The sequence below is a fragment of the Prionailurus viverrinus genome, chromosome C2, assembly GCF_022837055.1.
Source record: "Prionailurus viverrinus isolate Anna chromosome C2, UM_Priviv_1.0, whole genome shotgun sequence".
Lineage (NCBI taxonomy): Eukaryota > Metazoa > Chordata > Mammalia > Carnivora > Felidae > Prionailurus > Prionailurus viverrinus.
The window spans coordinates 112,018,961-112,040,079 of NC_062569.1; the positions used below are offsets into that span (position 1 = coordinate 112,018,961).

Sequence of the window (21,119 nt, forward strand, 5' to 3'; positions counted from 1 at the left end):
AATTGATCTTAGAAGTCCAACCTCTTAATGTATAAATGAAGAATCTGAAGTACAAAAAGGTTAGGTGGCTTGGCTAAACTCACACACACAGGTAATGGGAAATGTAATGAATTCAGGGAGGATGAGGTCCATCATGTGATCTGTCAGGTATGTATTAGAAACTGAATTGAAAACAACTGGTTATTTCCCAAGAGGCATTCTAGGCATGGAGAAATTAAGGCACAGAATAAAACTTCAACTGTAAGCTAAAAGGCCTCTGGAATCAGTGACTCTTTTCTTTGGGAGCTTTTGCTCTGTAAGGTCAGTACTTGATAGCTTTGCAATTACTCCTATTGCAAATATAAGCTCCTTAGTGGCTGCACTGAACAGCATGTAGTAATGCCCATCACCCACTTTCCCCTCCCTCCCACCCCCATCAACCCTTAGTTTATTCTCAGTTTAATGTTTTTCTAAGTCAACTGACAACTTTCCTAAAGTAAGGCTGATCCTATCACTATTTCACTCTCAAATTCGAAAAGCATTTAATTTGAATTTCCTTTACAATCCACTGTAATGTTTGGAGAACTATAAGAAATTTTCAGAGGGCTATTGTGGCTTGAGACCTGGGACAAATGAGCACTACAACCTGCCTCTCAGAAGATGGTCATTAGTTAACAGTGACTCTGCCAGCAGGCAATACAAGTTAGCAATTTCAGCTTCCACAAAACTACTGGTTATATTTATTAAAAACCGTCAACACCTGTTTGGCATAATGAAGTATTCTGTGAGTGTGTGTGTGTTAAAGCACCTCATAAACCTATATCAGAAAACTAGACAACCAGCCTAAGCGTTTATAGGTCCGAGGGAATTAGTTGGGTTCTATATGCTGGTATACCTTTGTTCTATTCTTTTTCTGAAATAACTTGACCATTTTGTGCCTTGGATTCTAGTCATGTATGTGCTTTTTAAAGATATACAATTTAAACTGGCTTCAAATTCAGAGTCACAATTTTTCAATATTTTACAATAAAGGCAGAGGGCAAAACCAAATAATACTACCAACTATAGCACCTACTATTTAATCTAGAAAGTCACATGCTTTCTAAACTATATATATATTTTTTTCTTTTCTTTTCTTTCTTTCTTTCTTTTTTTTTTTTTTTTTTTTTTTTTAGAGACAGCGAGTGAGTAGGGGAAAGGGGCAGAGGGAGAGAGAGAGAATCTTAAGCAAGCTCCATGGTCAACGCAGAGCCTGACATGGGCTTGATCCTACTACCCTAGGATCATGACCTGAGCCAAAATCCAGAGCTGGACGCTTAATTGACTGAGCCACCCAGGCACCCCCCAAACCACATTCTTAATTGGATCTTAATTTATCACTGGCTAAAGATCCTGAGCCTCTTCTGTTTTAATCAGTCTCCTCTCCTCATGTTTTTTGTTTCTTGATTCCTTGCTTGCTTGTTTTGTTTTCAATCTTTAAACATATATCATTTTACACCTATTATAAGCAAGGCATTGTTAGATCCTAAGAATTTTTAAAAAAATTTTAATTCCAGTATAGTTAACATACAGTGCTATATTAGTTTCAAGTGTGTTAATACAGTTACCCAACAGTTCCATATATTACTCAGAGCTCATCAAGACAAGTGTAATCCTAATCCCCTTCACCTATTCCACTCATCCCTCCCCCCAACCACCTTCCCTCTGGTAACCCTATCTTTGTTCTCTTAAAAGTCTGTTCCTTGGTTTGTCTCTTTTTATTTTTTCTTTTTTAAATTTGTTCTTTTTCTTAAATTCCACATGAGTGAAATCATACCATATTTGTCTTTCTCCTACTAACTTATTTTGCTTAGCATTATATTTTCTAGATCTATCCATGTTGTTGCAAATGGAAAGATTTCATTCTTTTTGATGTAGATGCTAAGAATTTTTTAAAAATTCAACGTAGGCCCTGCGTTTAGTGAGTTCACAGTCTAGTAGGGAAGACAAACACATAAATCAGGCATAGGGTGATCATTTTATAACAGAGCTGTAAGTAGGCCACAGAAACCAGAGAGGACTTGGTGTTAACATCTGTTCACATTAACACTACATAACCAACACAGAATTGATTAACAAGAATTCTTAAAATATGTAAACACCTTGAAGCAAAATTCAGTGAATAATGGACCACGGGATCCAACAGGCCTACTAAAGGGAGGGAGGGCTGGGGCAAGAGAGCAGCTAGGCTGCTTCAGAATCAAACATTATCTAAGGATTTCTTTACTTTACATCATTCCTCTGACAAAGTTTTTCCGGAGAGAGGAGGAAGTGTCAGAAAATGGGTTTGGGTAAATTATTCTGATATCTACAGAGGCACCAATTATTCTGTCTGAGAAAAAACAAAAAACTATGACAGTAAAAAGATTACATTTGGTTTGAAATGCATCAAAATGTATCAGTTAACAACAGTAATGATAAAAACCAAACATAAATATCAGAAACCCATTGCCAAATTAATTAGTCAAAACTTAGACATTTCTAAAAGAGTGAATGAAAGATGGCAGTATTATGAAGGATTTACAGTTAACACATTATAAATACATTTTCTTTTTGTAGTTGGACAAAGTCATGGAAAAACATAAAGAATCTCATAGACGAATCCTGGAACAGCTTTTAATGGCAGAAAAATCTCACAGGCAAACCATATTGGAGTTGGAGGAAGAAAAGAGAAAACATAAAGAATACATGGAGAAGAGTGATGAATTCATAAGCTTACTAGAACAGGAATGTGAAAGGTAAGGCCTCTTTGGACAAGACAAAGATCCACTCTACAAACTCTTACAACCTCTCACTATGGAGTTGGCATTTATACCAGGGATACAGGAATACAAGATGCATAGGACACAGCTTCTGCTCTGAAAGGTCTCACAGTCTAGAGTGAGGAAAGGGATATGTTTAAAGATAATTTCAATATAATGCAAGAATAACCAGCTATGATAAAAACTGTGGAAACATAAATGCTGGACACCTAATTCTGCAATGGAGTGCCCTGTGAAAGCTGCACAGAGGAGGTAACAGGGGTCTAGTCCTATGTAAACAAGAATGGAAACTATAGACCAGGGAGGGGCAGAAATAAGTATCACAGCACAGAGGTAAGAAAATCGTATGAAAAGTGAGGGAACTCAAGCTTTCTGGAAACATGGCTATAGCACAAGGTGTAATTTCAGGATGAGAAAAGCAAAGGCTAGCCACAAGCAGTTGGGTTTTATATTGTTGGCAAGAAGGCATAAATAACCAACTGTGAGAAGAATGAGTTGATCAGGTATGCTTTCCTAAAGAGCCATTGAGGCAATATGGAGTAAAGATAAGAACTTTAGACTGGGGGAAGATTTATATTCCCATGGTTATTGGGTTAGAGACATCAGGGTGTGAACAAGAAATATTTATGACGTATAGTCAATACTAATGAATGACTAATGAGACTGGAGAGCAGAGGAAGACATATACAGAGGTTTTTTTTTTTTTAATGTTTACTTATTTATTTAGAGAGAGAGGGAGAGTGTGTGCACGTGCACACAGTGGGGGAGAAGAGGAGAGAGAGGGAGAGAGAGAATCCCAAGCAGGCTCTGTGCTCAGCGTGGAGCCCCCGGTGGGGCTCGATCTCACAACGTTGAGATCACGACCTGAGCTGATATCAAGAGTCTGACTTAATTGACTGAGCCACCCAGGTGCCCTGAAATATAGGGAGTTTTGAGAAACACTCCTGGCTATTCACCAAGGTACAAAATATAGAAATGGTGCACAGGTTTTTGTTGTTGCAGGATTTTGGTGAAGGAGATAGTTCAAAAGTGGGGGAATGAGCAGTCAAATAGCACCAAATAATACAAAAAAGGAGAAGAAAATGTCCCAGGATTGGCAACCAGGAAGACAGGAAAACTTAATGAGCCCTTTTAATAAAGTGAAGGCAGAAGCCAAATCACAATGCTTTGACAGATCAATAAGACATCAGAATGTAGAAGCTTGAAGTGTGAACTATTATTTTGAGAAGTTTGGCTGCAAAAAAGGAGATTGGTTGGTAAAAATTTTATAACCATATGAAGGGCAGATTATTTTGATCCATTTTGCCCGTCTGTTCTGAGCCACCTTAGAAAGTATGAGCCTCCATTTGAAATGGAAAGGACAATTAATTAAGGCTCTATATTAATAATACAAAGATAGGAAATAACCAATCTTTGCAATGTCAAGTTTTTATTGAACTGTCCTTTCACTTTAGTTATTCCATGTGTACTTCATGATGCTGTATTCTAACAATCACAGAAAAATATAATTACTTATGAGCTCTCTATTCTAAAATATTAATAGTCTCAGCTACTTTATCTAACTACTTACAATTCATATTTTAGCTAGGTAAATGAAGTTACACAATAGCTAGGTTAATGGCAAACTTCCATTTCTTTTCAGTGCACATCCTGGTAGACACTTGGTCAGATTCCCAGAGAATCCATGGCCCTCACACCCATTCACTTCTTTCCACATTCATCAGGTTTGTTTCCTACTCACTACCTAGAAGGGGGTCTTGTTACCTTGCCCCTTATGAACTTGAAATATCTTGAGGGAAAGATAAAAGGAGGATGGAGAAGTCTGGCACCAAGGGAAGATTTGACTCAGACATTACAATATGAGATTTGTTATTCAATGAGACAATATTATATTAAATATTATTTCGAACCCCTGTGGTTTGGCACCCGTGGCCTCATTTGGCCTCCACACTTATTTGGCACTAACTTGCTGAACACAGACACTTCCTTTCATCTTTCATTTTTATGAAAATGTACTGACCATGGTTGAAGTGCTGTCTGCCATAGAACATAGAGGCACTGCTTGCTCCTGCCCAGGGGGCTTCCCACATTAACAGAGAAGGCAAGATGATGCAGATTTAGGGTAGGACTGTGGAAGGTTGTCTGAGGTATGGTTTTAAAATTCACTGTTGTATCTCAAGTATCTTCTGGTGGAAGGCTTAGGAGAAGTTTTAACACTGTAATTTTGGAAGGCAGATGATGAAGATTATTTAAACCACAAGAGAGCAAAGAGAACAACACTGAGAAATGGGAACAAAAATTCAGTGGGAATAAAGGCCATGTGCTAGAGGAAAAGGAAAACAGTGAGGTGAATGTAAATTGTACACCATGGAATCAGTATATTAAGAATGCCATTTCTACATATATAGAAGGGGTTTAAGAGGAAGAATTTAAAAGATCATATATTTTAACCTTAGACACAAAGCTTCTCTGTCTTAAAGAATAATGAAAGTGAATATACCATTACCAAAAAATAGGAAAAAGTGACTGGAGTAACTCTTATTCCCTATGTAGCAGCCATTCCAGAAGATATGAGAATATTCACCTATTTCTGTTTGCCAAGGAACAGCTTCCAGATGGAACTCTTTGGATATGAGAATGTTAAACCTATTTTCAACTCACGTGATATGCAGACAATTCTTCCCCTGCTTAGCACACCCAACAACACAACTCCCATATCCTGGCACTCTTGTGGCATTGGTGCTCCTTGCTTCCTTGCCTCCAACAGGGAGACCGTGGGTCTCAGGACTTATACCTGCTTTAAGGCCATGCGCATCAACATATTAAATGAAACCCACCTAACAAAACAGCAAGTGGGAGAACTCTAATAATTTCTGGTAAATATACACAGAGAAGGGGCTTACACAAGAGTGAAATACCACTCCTTTGTTTCATTCCCCAGTGACAAGTGACAAAACACGCGCAACATTACGGAGTCCTTCTAACTTCAGTGAGAGTACTTCCGCTGAGCACACAGCCACTCTTCACAAAAGCAAGACGAACTTGTCCTAAGGGGTCAAAGCGTAATGTTTACTTCCTACCTCAAAGTGATGGAAGCCACTCCCAAATCAGTGACCCTCAGGACACAAAAACAAAGAAAGATATCATAATCCCCATTAAAAGGGAGCTGGGTGAGGATAACCATAAAGGACTATTGGATTGAAACTCCAAAAAAAGCCACTGTGAATGTTTAGCACTTATTAATGTTGGATAATATCTACTTAGAAATAAAATAAAAATTAAGAAATACATGATTGAGATAAGTTAAAGAGACCTTAAAGGGTATAAAAATGGATTTCAAATTTACATTCAATTTCTGTGTTTTCTTTGGAGAATTTGTTTTATGTGGAAAACCCTAAAGGAGACTGATATCACACAGTTTAGGCCAAAATGTTTGCCAAGTGATGTCTTTGTCTTAATCACTAAACAATTGGCTTTCCCACTGAGGGAGGGTGGGGGCAGGGATCAACTCAGGAAACCTTTCCCAAGCATGTTAATGCAAAGTTTCCTTTGCTGTAATCTGTACAACTTGGTCTATCCATAAGGTAATATTATATCCACATTTCATGACTACTTTCTGTTCACTGACCAGCTCCAATGTATGGATATGTGTGTCACCGATGACCTGAATTATGTACTTGGCTGAATTACAAGTGGAGTCTATGTGAAATGTTTCATACAAAAGCAATGCCAGTAATTTTTGACCTTTCTGGATGGCTTCACAGGAAAGCCAAAACAAAAATCACTTTTAGTCAGTACAGTTTTGCAAAATTTTCCCATAAGTGAAATGCCAAATTTGTCTGCACCTTCAAAAAAGCTTGCATAATTTCTTTTTCCTTTTTCAGTTTCAGTGGGGGAAAGGCTGTGAAGAAAAAAAAAAAAGTTTCCCTTTTTTTTGAAACCATGCATACTTTTTCAGAACACAAAACAAACCATGTATATTAACCATATGTATTACTGCATTTTGGGCCTTGAAGTAACCAGTAAAGTGAGACACAAACATTGTTATGACAAGTCTGTATAAAAATGTGGCTTCAACCATGGATTTTTTTTTTAAAGCCTTAAATTACTTTTCATAATATCTTGGCCAAATAGGTTAGCATTGATACTATGACTTTATAAAGTAAGAGTTCAAATGGTAGCTTCTCAAAAGCCACATAGAAAGGAGTTACAGGTAGAATTAACTTCTTGTTCCTGTCCTGCCCAATGTTACTAGATAGAATAGTGGCTCAGTGGGCAGAGAGGCCTTTGAAGGAAAGTCATCAGGGACCCAGCCTCAAGGGTTGCTCCCTCGACCATACTTTAAGCTAAGTCTTTTGATGTTCGGGTTTTAGTAAAGAACAAAGCACTTCTACCTCTCCTTTGGCTGAGGGAACTTTATAAAGAAAAATTTCCATCATCAACCCTTCTCTACTATGACAGACCTATTTTGCAGATTGGCATCAGACAAGTGAATAAAAAGCTGAGCCATATTGACTTTCCTGTTAACTGAGGGTATTTGAGTACTTTTTAAAAGTTTATTTATTTAAGTAATCTCTACACCCAACATGGGACTCGAACTCAGGACCCCAAGATCAAGAATCACATAATCCTCCAAGTGAGCCAGCCAGGTGTCCCTGAATTTGACTACTTTTAAAGGCTGTTGTCAAAAACATCAAATCTTCCTTTCAGAGGCTTTGGATACTTCCTCAAATATATATAAATGCATGAGTATATTAATTTATACATTTTTAAAAAATTAAACTAGTTAGCTAGTTAGGGCTGCATGCCATTCATTCATTTATTCACTCAAAAACAAAAAAATAACCCAAAACAACAATTAATTAAATGTCTGTTACATACAGGCCAGGTCCTGTGGAAGATACTCGGTGAAGGAGGTAGATGTGGTCTCTACCTATATAAAACCCTGACTAATTTGTGTATGTATAAAACCGAGACACTATTGAAGACTTTATGACTTGATACTGATGATTCTAAGGCACTATGAGATCATGATGGGTAGGGGAAAAAAGGCACCATTATGATAAAATGACATAATAACATGAAATGCTCATGAAAACAGAACATTCAGGAGAAACCAACAAACACATTACACTAGAGTACTTTACTGGAAAATTCAATATCTTGCAATCATTGCCGTTAGGTTTTTTAGTTTCTTTGGTTTTAAATCTCGCCCTTTAAAACTATCCCATAAAGTATGACACAATGGGTATGTTTTAAAAAATAAATAAACTAAATCTACTTTTAAAAAATCATATTTAGAAAGCCAGCAGTTTTAAATTTCATGCACACTAAAGTATTGTTGCAGAATACATTGTACTCAAATGCAATCATTTCCTTTCAGTTTTCTGGCAAGGAGTTATATGTATTACATATTCTTGAGACTATGTCTTGCAAGTAGTGAAACAGATGCCAGATCTCCATTTGACCTTTGTCATGGGTATCCAGTTCTTTTGTCAGAACAAAATGGAGACCCGACACAAACATTTATTTCGGTATCATAACTCTATAGAAAATCACAATGTGATCAGCCTACTGTTCATATACACCAGACCTAACATAGGATCTGGGTAGGTAGGGATGCGAGATTAATCACCTCATGAAGGTACCAAAAACAATTTAGGACTGTATACCATAACTTGGCTCTCAATATATGCCACAAAATTATACCTTTTAACTGCACAATTCAGTGTTTTTCATATAACACCATTTCATTACAGAGATCAAAATTCAGATACAGTAATGACACTGTATTTTGATTGCTTTTCTTTCCCAGAAAGCTACACCAAATTTTAACAAATAATGTTGGGTGTGTACTTGGACATATAATGATTAGTGAATTTTTCTCACAAAAGAATATTACAGATGTTAAAAAGCAGTCAAAGTAGAAACTTAACAAACACAGTAAGGGATGAACCAGGAACCTGGAGATAGGGGACTCTGGTCTGCAGACTAGATCTGTAACTACTATGTAAGTCTGGGCAAATTCCATTTCTCCAACTTGTATATAGGACAAACAGGACAGGCCATATGACATGTATGTCTCTTTCAGATCTAAAAATCTGTGGTTATGTGACTGTTGTAAGTATTTTGTACCTTAAGTCTATGACTGTCACACTATCGAAAGAGGTCAGTGAGAATGATAGTACCTCTACCAACTTCAAATCCAAGTCTGTATTTCCATTCTTTTAAAAAAAAATTTTAATGTTTATTTATTTTTGAGACAGAGAGAAAGAGAGACAGAGAGAAAGAGAGACAGAGCATGAGCTGGGAGGAGCAGAGAGAGAGAGGGAGACACAGAATCCAAAGCAAGCTCCAGGCTCTGAGTTGCCAGCACAGAGCCTGAAGTGGGGCTCAAACCCGTGAACTGTAAGATCATGACCTGAGCTGAAGTCGGATGCTCAACCAGCTGAACCAACCAGCCACCCATGTATTTCCATTCTTAAAGGATATCTATATGTAGGTACACCCTATCACTTCTCAAATGTCACATATTCAAAACTGAATTCAGCATCATCTTTGTAAATCCAGGTCAATTTATGACCTTTCTATTCCTGTGAATGCTGCTACAAAGAATTGACAAATCAAATAACTGCAAAAAAACCCTACAAAGGTCTCTGAATCCCGAATTTAAGCTAGAAAAGACTTATCAAGACCAACCTTCTGATTTTTGAATTGAGAAAAGTGAGGCCCATCGAGTCCTAGCTAAGAAAGCACAAAATCTTGTTGCTAAATAGTAGTAGTGCCAGACCAGAAGCTAGCTCTCCTGGTAACATATTTGGTGCTGTTCTCCCTAGAATCATTACTATATACTCGAGTTTTATGGTTGGTGTTGTGGGAGGTCCAGAAGAAATTTAAGACATAATAATAACATAGTTCAAAAGGCAAGACACTCGCAAATAATCTGTAAATGATTCAAAGAAGATTCAAGGGTTCATTCTGTGGTACTGACATTACTGTTGCAACAATATGGAAGGTCAGACAAAAAGAATACTAAGGACTATAATTATCTAACAGCCAGCACAGCCCTAGGAGAATGGAGGACTTACAGTAAGCACTGGATAAACACATCCTCCTGGCTTACAGTTACTAGTTTAAGAGCCCTTTAGAACAGGAAGCCAAAGACTGAATGTGGCAACCTTAAACTTCTGTTCCATCTGATTATAAAATACAAAGAGAAAGAAGAGTCATTACACCATGTCAAAATAGAAGTTTTGCCTCATAAATGGAAAGTAAGGTGGAACATTAGAATGAAACTGTATCTTGAATTTGCAACTTGCAGGTAAATTTTCCAGGCATGTGTATTATTCTCTCATGAGAGGATAAAGCCAAAGAGTTTTGGCCAGCTATGAGGATGCAGATGCCTGGCATAAATGATGAGTAAATTAGAAGTAAACATCACTGCACAAAAAAGGTATTAGGAGTTAAAAAAATATAGACTCTGGAGCTAGGATAACAAATCTGAGCCATGGTCCCATCTTCTCACTAGCTATCTGACCTTGAACAAAGTACTTATTTAATCTCAGTTTCACCATCCATTGAAAAATGATACGGATCTCAGAGGTTCTTGCAATTGCTAAACTATAAAATGCATATAAAGTGTTAAGTATGGTGTCTAACACACAGGAAGCACTCAGTAAGCATTAGCATCTTTCTTCAGATTTGCCTTTCTTTAAAGTATTTTATTTATATACTCAGTGCCACACTGGGCATTTTTTGGATTGCCAGGAAGGCATTTAATTAGACCCTGTACTGGGTGGTAAGGATGTGATGATGAACAGGAGCTTTCAAGGGAGCATACCCTTCAGTATAGGAGAGACAGATATAAAAACAAGTGCAATGTGTTGCAGGTATGATGACAACAGAGAATATAGAGAAGGCACAAAGGAGGATCATTCTCTAGGGCTGGTTATATCTTATTTCCTTCAGAGTAGGGGTATTGCTAAACGTCCTAATGATCTAACAATGTAACACTGAGCTGAGCACTATAGTGCTCAATGATTTTTTTTTTTTCTTTTAAACCATGGAGACCTATTTCCCCCTTTTGGAAATCATTTTACTTAGAAAAAACAGAAACATTAATGCAACAGCATTATAAAGAGCACAGCCTACCACGTATGCAAAATTAAGAATCATACAACATGGCAGTTTTTAAGTGCACTAAAAGATTCCATGGCTCCTCTGGTCTGCCAATGTCATAAGATCTCCACACTAATCACATCTTTTGGCCTAAAATGATTGTGAAAAATCAGATACTTCCACTATCACACTAGGGGGCCTACATTTGTTTTGTTTTGTTCCTCCTGTAGGGTCCAGAGCATGGAGAAGTGAAAGAAATGATCCTAAAAGGGGATTTTAACTTTCTCAATTTGTACTTTGTATAGTTTTTGTATCCTATTTCTATTCACTCAGAAAAACATCATGAACATTCTCCTAAATCACCAACTCCTCCTCTATACCATAATTTTTAAGAGTATGAATTCTAATGTATCATACAGATATAATTTATTTAACAAATTCCCTATTGTGGGCATTTAGATCCCTTCCACTTTTTCACTAATATAAGGAACACTATGATGATGAGCAGCCTCATACTCCAATTAATTCTTACACCTTCGTAATTGTAGCTTTAGAATAATAAATCCTTAGATGTGGGTCAAAAGTTATGAACTGTTTAAGGATTTTAAAAACTGTAGCTAATTTGTGCTCTACAAATAGATTATTTATACTATTACTAGCAATGAAGGAAAGTACTCGTTTCTTACTTTATAATTTTGCCTGGGACTAATCTTGAATCTGATCTCATTTTAAACATGATATGATGTTAAAAAGTATGTAAAGTGGATGTTAGTAACATGATTCAGGCTTTCCCACTGACTTGGGTTGGGCTTTTATTTTAGAGATGTGTTATTTCTGAAGAAAAAAAAAATCTAACATATCATTAAAAACATAATCCTAACATTTTCTTGAAAGAGTATTTTGCTGTTGTCAATGTAATTTCACTATATTTCCTCTTCCCTATCAAATTCAGATTCTGATGGCCTAGCATCATTGATCTTCCAAAGACTGCTTCTGTTTCTTCTCTAAAAGGTCTGAACCCTCCTCTCTCCATACAATCCCATACCAATTAGAGTCCAAATCCAGGATGCTAGCTCACCTTTCTCACCACATGACAGACTCAACAAGAGTTTATTACACTTATAGCACGTGCCTTATATGGTCCTGACAATTTTGATTTAACACCGCAGAATCTAAAATTCACTTTGTCAAATTCTGCCTCTAAAAATTCAGTTGATTTGGAGTGTGTGAGAATTTCAAACCAATTTTTCTAATCTAACTCAATTTCTACTTGTCAATTCTCACTTCCTTACGTTTCCTATTTATCGTGCACATACATTTATGCCCACAGAATTTTCCCATTTATTTCAATGAATTTCCCAGTAGCAGCTTAAAATATCTGAGATGCCTGGAGAACTGGTAATTTGTGTATCTTCAGAAGATGTTTCAGAACAAACACGTTAGCAGAATTTAGGAGGATGAGTATGTGTTTTCTTAAAAATAAGTAATTTCCAATTTACACTTTTGTCACTTTATATCATGCATTTTGTTTTGTTTTGTTTTGAGTAACAATGACATTCAAGGCATGTGATGCCATAATAAACACTGGAATACATATACTAAAGGAAAAATACAGGAAAAAGAGAATCACATGTGGCTGCCACAACACTAGTTAGTGAACATATCCTTCAAAGATATCAGAGATCCCAAAATTATTTACCAGTGGTGTCAACAGTGAGGACTCAATATAAATGGTAATTAAAAAGAAAACAAACATTTCCCTGTGGAGCACATCTGTCATTTGCTTTATGTCAAATTACTCCTTTTCTAAATAGATTTGTTGACTAATCAAAACTCAAGCTAAACATCTCCTCAAGAACATACCAGTTGTTCTATAGCCATACTCTCAAACATGATTGCACTGAGCTGTTAGGACAGATTTAGATAAATGAATGGTCTTTTTATGTGTTTATTTGCGGAGACACAGATGGAGAACTCCCGTGGCTTCTTCATGCAGAAGAATTCAGTGGCTTATTCTCACCACTACTTTGAAGGCTAAAATTTTTATCAATAAACAAAGAGGCACAGAATAACAAAAATGTTAGAAGAAAAAAAAATCACTCCTTAATGTTCATGTGTGTTGAATTCTAAGTGAGTCATGCCTCAGTAATAACAAAGCAGAGCAAATCAGATAAAACTTCATCCCAAAAAACCTCTGGATGGCAGGAACTGAATTCTAAACTGGAAGAGTTTAATCCTGAAACATGCTTCCCTGTCTCCTTTAAATAGGCCTGTATTTTTTCAGACAGATTTTATTGTGTTTGTTAGGGAAACATGCAGCACAGTCACTTAGTTCCCACTTTCAGCTCCAGAAAGAAACCTCAGGAATCCAAGGATATTTGTGGTTTCATAACAAACTTTTCTTGCACCATGGCTTAGTCCTCATAACCCACCAAACCATGCAAAGGATCCAAAAAAAGTTGGTAAGTTTCTTTGTGCTTCAGATATATATCAAAGATGAGGATGTGAGGGAAGTACAAACATACAAACGGATAATTCAGATGAATCCTTACTCCAAAATATTTCAGAAATAATGCTCAAATTCTGCTCTTATTAAATTGATGGTAGCCCATTCAGACTTCCTTATAGATGCTACATTCACTAATAATTATTTTCATCTAAAATATATCTGAAACATAAAAGGGCAAGGCAGGGGCAGCCTTCAACCTCAAATGCCTTCAGGGGCCAGCAGGGTAAGGTAAATGAGAGGAGCAGGCTGGACCTTTGCAATAGGGAATGGTGGAGATTTTGAAAACCTGTGAGGGGCAAGTCCATCTAGTCAGAATAATCATTTCAGTATCACCAGTAAAGAGGAAACAGGTCCTACAACACAGCTGATCCAGAAATGGAGAAGCCAGACTGGTGAAGTCCAGCTCTGAAGAACAGGCTATGTGTGACGAGCAAAGAGGACAGATATTCTTTGGACCCTGTAACAGAATATGTGTACTGAATAAGAGGATAAGCACTGGACACAATACTAGGAAGTGCAGACGAGATGAACAAGCCTGTTTATCATGGCTTCTTGTTTGTCTTCTCTTCCCCACTTCTCTTCCACACTCACACACTTGTATGTAAGCTCCACAAGAGCAGACACACCTTGTTTTGTTTATCTCTGTAGCCCTAGCACCTCACAGAGAATGCCCAGTTGGTATTTACAGGATAAGTAAATGTATAACTCTCTTCAAGCATAGTCACTAACATGAGCACTGTAATTGGTAGTAGCAGCTATAGGGACTTCAAAGGAGCTGTTGGTTTTAGTGGAGACCTCTCCCTAAAAGACCTCTCCCTTACTCTTTGATGGCAGGAATAGAAATGTTATTCTTCTTTGTGCTTCTAAATGTTTTTATATTGATCCAAAGATATGAACTTCCTTCCACCTTTTCTACATTGCTGAATGAATACAGAAACATTAAATTTCTTCAAAATCAAATATATATATACAAATGTATGTAAATATATATATTAAAAAAAAACAACACAATAAAATGGCAACATAGGGGTGTAACCAGCAAAATCAATACTGTGAGAATTCCATGTAAGAAGTGACCTAGTTCCATTAATAAATAATGTGAATAATGTGCAAGGGTAAAATACCAAGGGGAAATTTCTAAGTTAAAAGAAATTTAGGCATTTCCATAAAGTGCAATGCAAGATCTTATTTGAATCTTGATTTGAAGACACTATAGAAAGGGGTGGAGAAAAACAGGAAAATGTGAACACTGTAATATTTCACAATATGAAGGAATTATTTCTAATATGTATTAATGGTGTTGTGATGTATATTTTAAAAGATCCTTATCTTCCAGAAATACAGTCTGAAAATATTTTTAAAAGAAATGATAGAATGTTTGGAATTTACTTCAGAATAGTGTATGTAGTGGGGAGCATAGTGCAGGGGAGGAAAAAGTAATTTCCCCTCTATCCTTCTGCGTTCTTGGCTGAGACCCCTGTAATGAAAGATAGATTAAAAAGAGAAAAACAAAACTGAAGTTTATTAACATGTATACCTCATGTATATACATGGGAAATACCCAGGGAAAATGAGTAACTCTGCAAGAGGACTTAAGCTAGCACCTTAAATACCATCATCAGCTAAAAAAGAAAGACAGGTGGGATGGGGGAGGGGCAGCTAGTTATGGGAAGTTACCAGAAGTTGGAGCCTTCTCCACTGATAAGATTCTCTTGTGATTTACTCATCCTTCTCTTGCTGGTACTGAGAGGGAGATACCCTTACAAATAGAGTTCCTCCATAAATGTAAATTTCTCATACAAAAGGTTAACTCTACTCTTATTTTCAGAACTTCTGATCTGCTGTTTCTCAAAATAATTAACTCAAAATAATCCTTATGCCAAAGAGGCAATATTTTGGAGTGGTATATTCTGCTACCATTCAGCAGGGTGGTACAGAAGAAACAAGACTGGCTAAGAGTTGATAATTATTGAAGCTGCATGAGGAACACATGGGGGTTTATTATCCTATGATCTCTACTTTTATATAAGTGTTTGAAATAACTAAAAAAAAATAAGTGAATAATAACACTTGAAAACAGAAAATTTAAATGAACAGAAAAGTATAAAATGAAAATTAAAACTTTCCTTTCATTTCACTTCCTACTCCCCAAAGTAATCCACAGTTAACAGCTTCCTGTGCATTTTTCTAAAAAAATCATTGTAAGCCTACATCAGCAATTCATGAAAGAGACCATACTATATTCTTTCTACCTTTTTTTTAAGTGGCTGCATATTATTTCATTTTATAGATGCAGTTCATTTAGCCAGGCCCCATTTATAGGCTTTAGATTATATATATATATATATATATATATATATATATATATATATATATATAAATTTTTAGATTATATATATTTTTTTTTAGATTTTATACATATATATATATATAATTTTTTTTTAACTATTAAACATTGTTCAGGGAATTGGCTCTCAATGACTTCAGATGACTCTTAATTCCAATTTTCTTTCAGAAATAAGTTAGCCATTGGTAACTTTATGTTTTTTGCTCTTTGCATAATGAGGAATGAAAACCCGCAAGGAAGGAAGTCTTTATGCAGACCCTGAAGACATCACAGAAGACTGTAGTGACTGTAGTGGTGATGGGAGGAGGCGGACAGCACTGAGACACTTCCAGAGTCAGGTTTATAGATCCCACCCATGTACTTGTTAGCACCTTCCTCAGAGGCCTGCAGATCTCTTAGCAGAACAGGGCTGTAAAAGCAGCAGAAGCAGGGATTTGATCCAAGAGCAGCAGTTCCTGCAGTTCAAATGAAATTTATACTTATCTGCAGCAGTCGCTTGATGAAGTGAACAAAATGACCCCTGAAGAATCAAAGTAGCACAATTCTAAAAGCAAAGAGGACATATGCTTTCTTTATGTTTCCCCAAACAAGGGATGATGCTTATTTTGGACAGGGTACTGCCATTGAGGTGAACAAGACATCATCCATGAACTCCATATTGCCACCAGATATTTTCTAGAGAATCAGAAATAAAGCAAAATAAAAGTTATATTATTATGAACCTGCCAGTTACTGTCCATCTACGGCCACTTTCTTCTTTCAGAGAAAATTATTTAGATAACTTTTTTCTTTTCTAAACTACTCTAAATTTTATAGTAAGACTATAGATCTCAACAGATAGTAATTTTGATATGCTAATGTAGTTAATAGATGATATAAAGTTTGTCTTCAAAATATCAAATTAAGATAGAAGATATAAATATTTAAAGTAGCACATGAAATCATCACAAAACTTTGATCCAGGCACAGATAAAATAGCTAACGTACAATCCTACAAAATAAAATTAATGCTTTGCCTTTTAGGAAAGATAAACAATCTCCACATATCTTTTGCTTTGGAAATTAATACAATGATAATACTAATGATAATAACTGGATCCTAAGAAACTACTAAGACTAATAAATAAGCTCAGTATAGCTGCAGTATACAAGATCAATATACCAAAATCATTGGTATTTCTATACAGTAGCAATGAGCAAACAAAAAATTAAATTAAGAAAACAATTCCACTGGGGTGCCTGGGTGGCTCAGTCGGTTAAGCATCCGACTTCGGCTTAGGTCATGATCTCATGGTTCCTGAGTTCAAGCCCTGCATTGAGCTCTGTGCTGACAGCTCAGAGCCTGGAGCCTGCTTCAGATTCTGTGTCTCCCTCTCTCTCTCTGCCCCTCCCCAGCTTGCACTCTCTCTCTCTCTCCCTCAAAAATAAATAAAAACATTAAAAAAAAAAAAGAAAACAATTCCATTTATAATAGCAGCAAAAAGAAAAAAAACAGTTGGGAATAAATTAAACGAAAGAAGCTTAAGACTTGCACTTTGGAACCTACAAAACAACATTGACAGAAATTAAAGAAGACCTAATAAATGGCAAGACATCCCATGTTTATGGATCAAAACACTTAATATTGTACAAATGGTAATAATATCTGTCAAATTGATCTAGAGATTCAACACAATCTCTGTCAAGTTGTATCCTTTCAGTTTGTTCAGCCATAAGAAAGATAAAACTATTAATGATAATGGATGTTTCTCATGAGATATAGGTTAGCTAATTTCTTAAAACTTTATAAAGGAAGATCCTTTAATGCCAGCTCAAACTCAGGAACCAAAGGATAGGGACTTAGAAATAGGCATCTGGGTATATCCCAAGGGGAAATGATCAAAGGCAAATGATTATCTGTCGGGGGGGGGGGAGGGGAGGAGAAAGAGTATTTTTGTTCTATATGAGAAAAAAGAAAAAAGGGGTTATCTGTCATCCATTCATTCACTCACTAACATCCATTTAACCTAACACTATGCATGACACTTAGAATGGTGGAGGGGGGGGGGCGGGAAGAATAACATGCAGATCATGTCTTTGAGGCCCCAGTAGAAAACAGTAGTAGCACGAGGCAATTAAATGTGGCTGCAACTGAAGCATACACAGAGTGCTCACAGATCCCATAGATGGATTGATTAGTTCTTCATGGAGGGAATGGGAAGGCATCCCAGCCCTAGGGAGGCTTTAGCTTGATGGCTGAGTAACACTCTTAACAGGCAGAGAAGAGGGGAAAGTTTATTTCAGGCAGAAAATTGCACCCATAAGTACAAAGGAATGAAAAGACAAGTTTTTGGAATTAAGTCCTTGTCGAGGATGAGTAGGTTAGGGCTAGACTGTGCAGACTGTGTGCCACTACCCCAGGCTTCCTCTTTATCTTGAGCCCAAAAGAAATGTGTTGTGCAGAAAGATCACAACTTGCCATTGGGAATTTGTCAGAGCACCTATACCATACACAAAGCAGTGTGTTAGGTGTGTGTCTGGAGTCAAATTTGGAAAAAGCATAATAATGATAATAATAATAATAATAATAATAATAATAATAAATAATAGCAATAACAACAATAACCAGAAAACTACTATTATAAGCAAAACACCATAGGGGATAAGACCTACAGAAGTACAATTTCCTGATAAAGACTTACTTCATAGCAAAATGGGATTGTACAATATGTGTTCATTTGGCTAGAGTAAATGGAAAAACTCATTCCATCCTAAATCCCAGAAAAGGAGGTGTGGGTGTGCAATATGCTACCTAATCTCTTTTGCCTGGCCTAAAATTAGTTAATTACAGCAACATGTGAACAAATGGCAATGAGATATAACTAACTGGAAAAGAGAAAGGAACAGGAGTGTCTATTTATTTTGACTGTACTCTCAACTCTGCCAAGACATTCCAATCTCCATCCCTTTGTCCTTGAAAAGAGCTACTCAGCAAACTTTACTTTCAGAGTATCATAGTCTTAGAGAATATCACTCTCTTTGGACATCTTTGGAATTTGCCGTCAAATGTACTGAGCAAATTGATAAAAAAAAAATAGCTTGAGTTCTGTACTGATGTTTTAATCTTCAAAATGGGCAGAAATATTCTTGCTATCTACCTTCCTTGCACAAGGGCTAATTGAAAAGAATGTGAATAACTATTTGGGCAAAGAATTTGAGATCTAAGGATCAAAAGTGAAATGCAAACCCAATAAAATGTTTATTTACATATGGGGATAATATCTAGAATTGTAGAGCATTACCTTTATCAACCCAAGGGCTAATTACCAATATTTCCCAGATTATCTTTAACAATTATTTCCTTTAAGAGTTGCAAGGGGTGCCATTTGTGACGGCATGGATGGACCTTGAGGGTATTATGCTAAGTGAAGTAAGTCAGACAGAGAAAGACCAATACCACTTGAGTCCATTTACACGTGGAATGCAAAACACGAAACAAACAAAACAAAACACAGAGTCATAGATATAGAGAACAGACTGATGGTCAAGGATTGGAGGGTAAATGGATGACGGGGATCAAGAGGTATGAACTCCCAGTTATAAAGTAAGTACATCATGCATATGTAATATACAGCATGAAGGAATATGGCCAATAATATTGTATTAACTTTGTACTGTGATGGGCGGTAACTAGATTTATTAAAGTTACCATTTTGCAATGTATACAAAAGTTAAAACGCTATGTTGTACACCTGAAACTAATATAACAGTGTATGTTAATTATACTTCAATAAAAATGTAAATAGACAAATTAGGGAAGAAGACCAAAGTTCAAAGTAAACTGACTGACAGTGGCACAGGGTATTGGATATAGTAGTAGGCCTATGCCACCTCACAGTACCTAACAACTGTGAAGACATGTGTTTATTTTGAAAGCTCTCAGTGATAGGAAGATTTATTAGAGAAATAAAACACTTCACCTCTAAAAGCTCACAGAACTCTGTTTTTGTTGCATTAGTCTCGCCAGGAGAATTCTGAATGTGTTTGCATTCTATCAGTCCACAGTGTGAGTCAGCCTGTCCCAAACCGGTTTTCTAACCAGAAAACTGAGAAGTTTGATGACACATTTAGGTAAACATGCTCACTGGATGAAGTTATTTAAAATTTTATAGCTTTTTAATCCTCTCTAAGCCTCTGAAATCCATACAGGTTTTTAGAGAAGATTTAGATTCATATGAGTCAAAGAGTAGAAATTATATGTAAACCAACTCTATGTAAGAACTCCATGAGTTCTGAATAACTAAGAATGTCCAACACCTGAAAGAGCAAAGAGGGTAACCTGACCCCAAAATGAAGCCCTTAACTGTTAACTAGTCAACCTTATTTCTAATTGAAATTTCGGCTCTAAATACTCTTCTTGCCCCAAGAACTGAAATTTCTCATCCATTCCGGTCAGATGAGGACAGCTCTTTGTTGCTAAAGATAAATGAACTCTGACTGTGAAGGGCTCACTGAAGTGTTAAACTTGTAGACCATTGATTCTCATCCCCTACTTTCTAAGCAATTTGAGAATAGTCAGTGGAATGCAAATATAATCAAATTGTGGCAAAATACAAGTCAGAGTTATTCAAATTAAGCAGAACTGATAGCAGCTATAAGTTATTATAAGAGCTAACTAAAATTTACAGTATTATGGACTTTTCAATCCATGCAGATGAAAGACATACAACACATGGACGCAAAGGTCTTTTTTTGACACCCTATTCTTAGTGATAGTATTACTTCTTTATGCAAAGAAGACTCTTCAAGTGAATCCACCCATTCTCTAGGCCTGTTAGACAGTTTTTAAAGAGTTTCTGCTTTACCTAAAAGAAATCTTGCCCCTGTCATGAAAGAGTATTTCTGCTCCAAAATTTAACTTTTCATTATTTACTGTTACCTTTTGGAGTAAATTCATAACAAATAACTGAGATACAAGGGAGTGGCTCTAAAACCTTTAGGATACCATGACTCTCCCTATTCCCAGTTCCTCCCTCCTGCCCCAAGGATTCCACATCACTCTTCCTTGAATACATGAAACACAACACACATCAAAACTCAGTTTACTTTGTTGGCAGCACCACCAAATCCTAGCTCAGATTACCTCAGTTCCATTCTCTGACACTGAAGCACACAAAAAAATTTTAATAAGAGACCAGAACTTGAAAGGTGGTTCTCAGCATCTGTCTTACCCACAGCCTCAATTCCAGTACCTAAATTATGACATTTTAACTATCTAATTGTTTGAGAAATGCTGCAATAGAACATTCAGTTCTTAACATTTCAGGTAAGCACCTCTTTGTAATACCCTCCCAGCACTCACAGGTACAAAACACTGAGTAACAGT

General features: G+C 36.5%; 1 protein-coding gene across 4 annotated transcripts in view; it reads right to left on the reverse strand.

Annotated features, from left to right (window-relative positions):
• Positions 1–21,119, reverse strand: part of CMSS1 (cms1 ribosomal small subunit homolog) — a 383,129-nt gene that overhangs the window by 268,470 nt on the left and 93,540 nt on the right. The window lies entirely within an intron of this gene.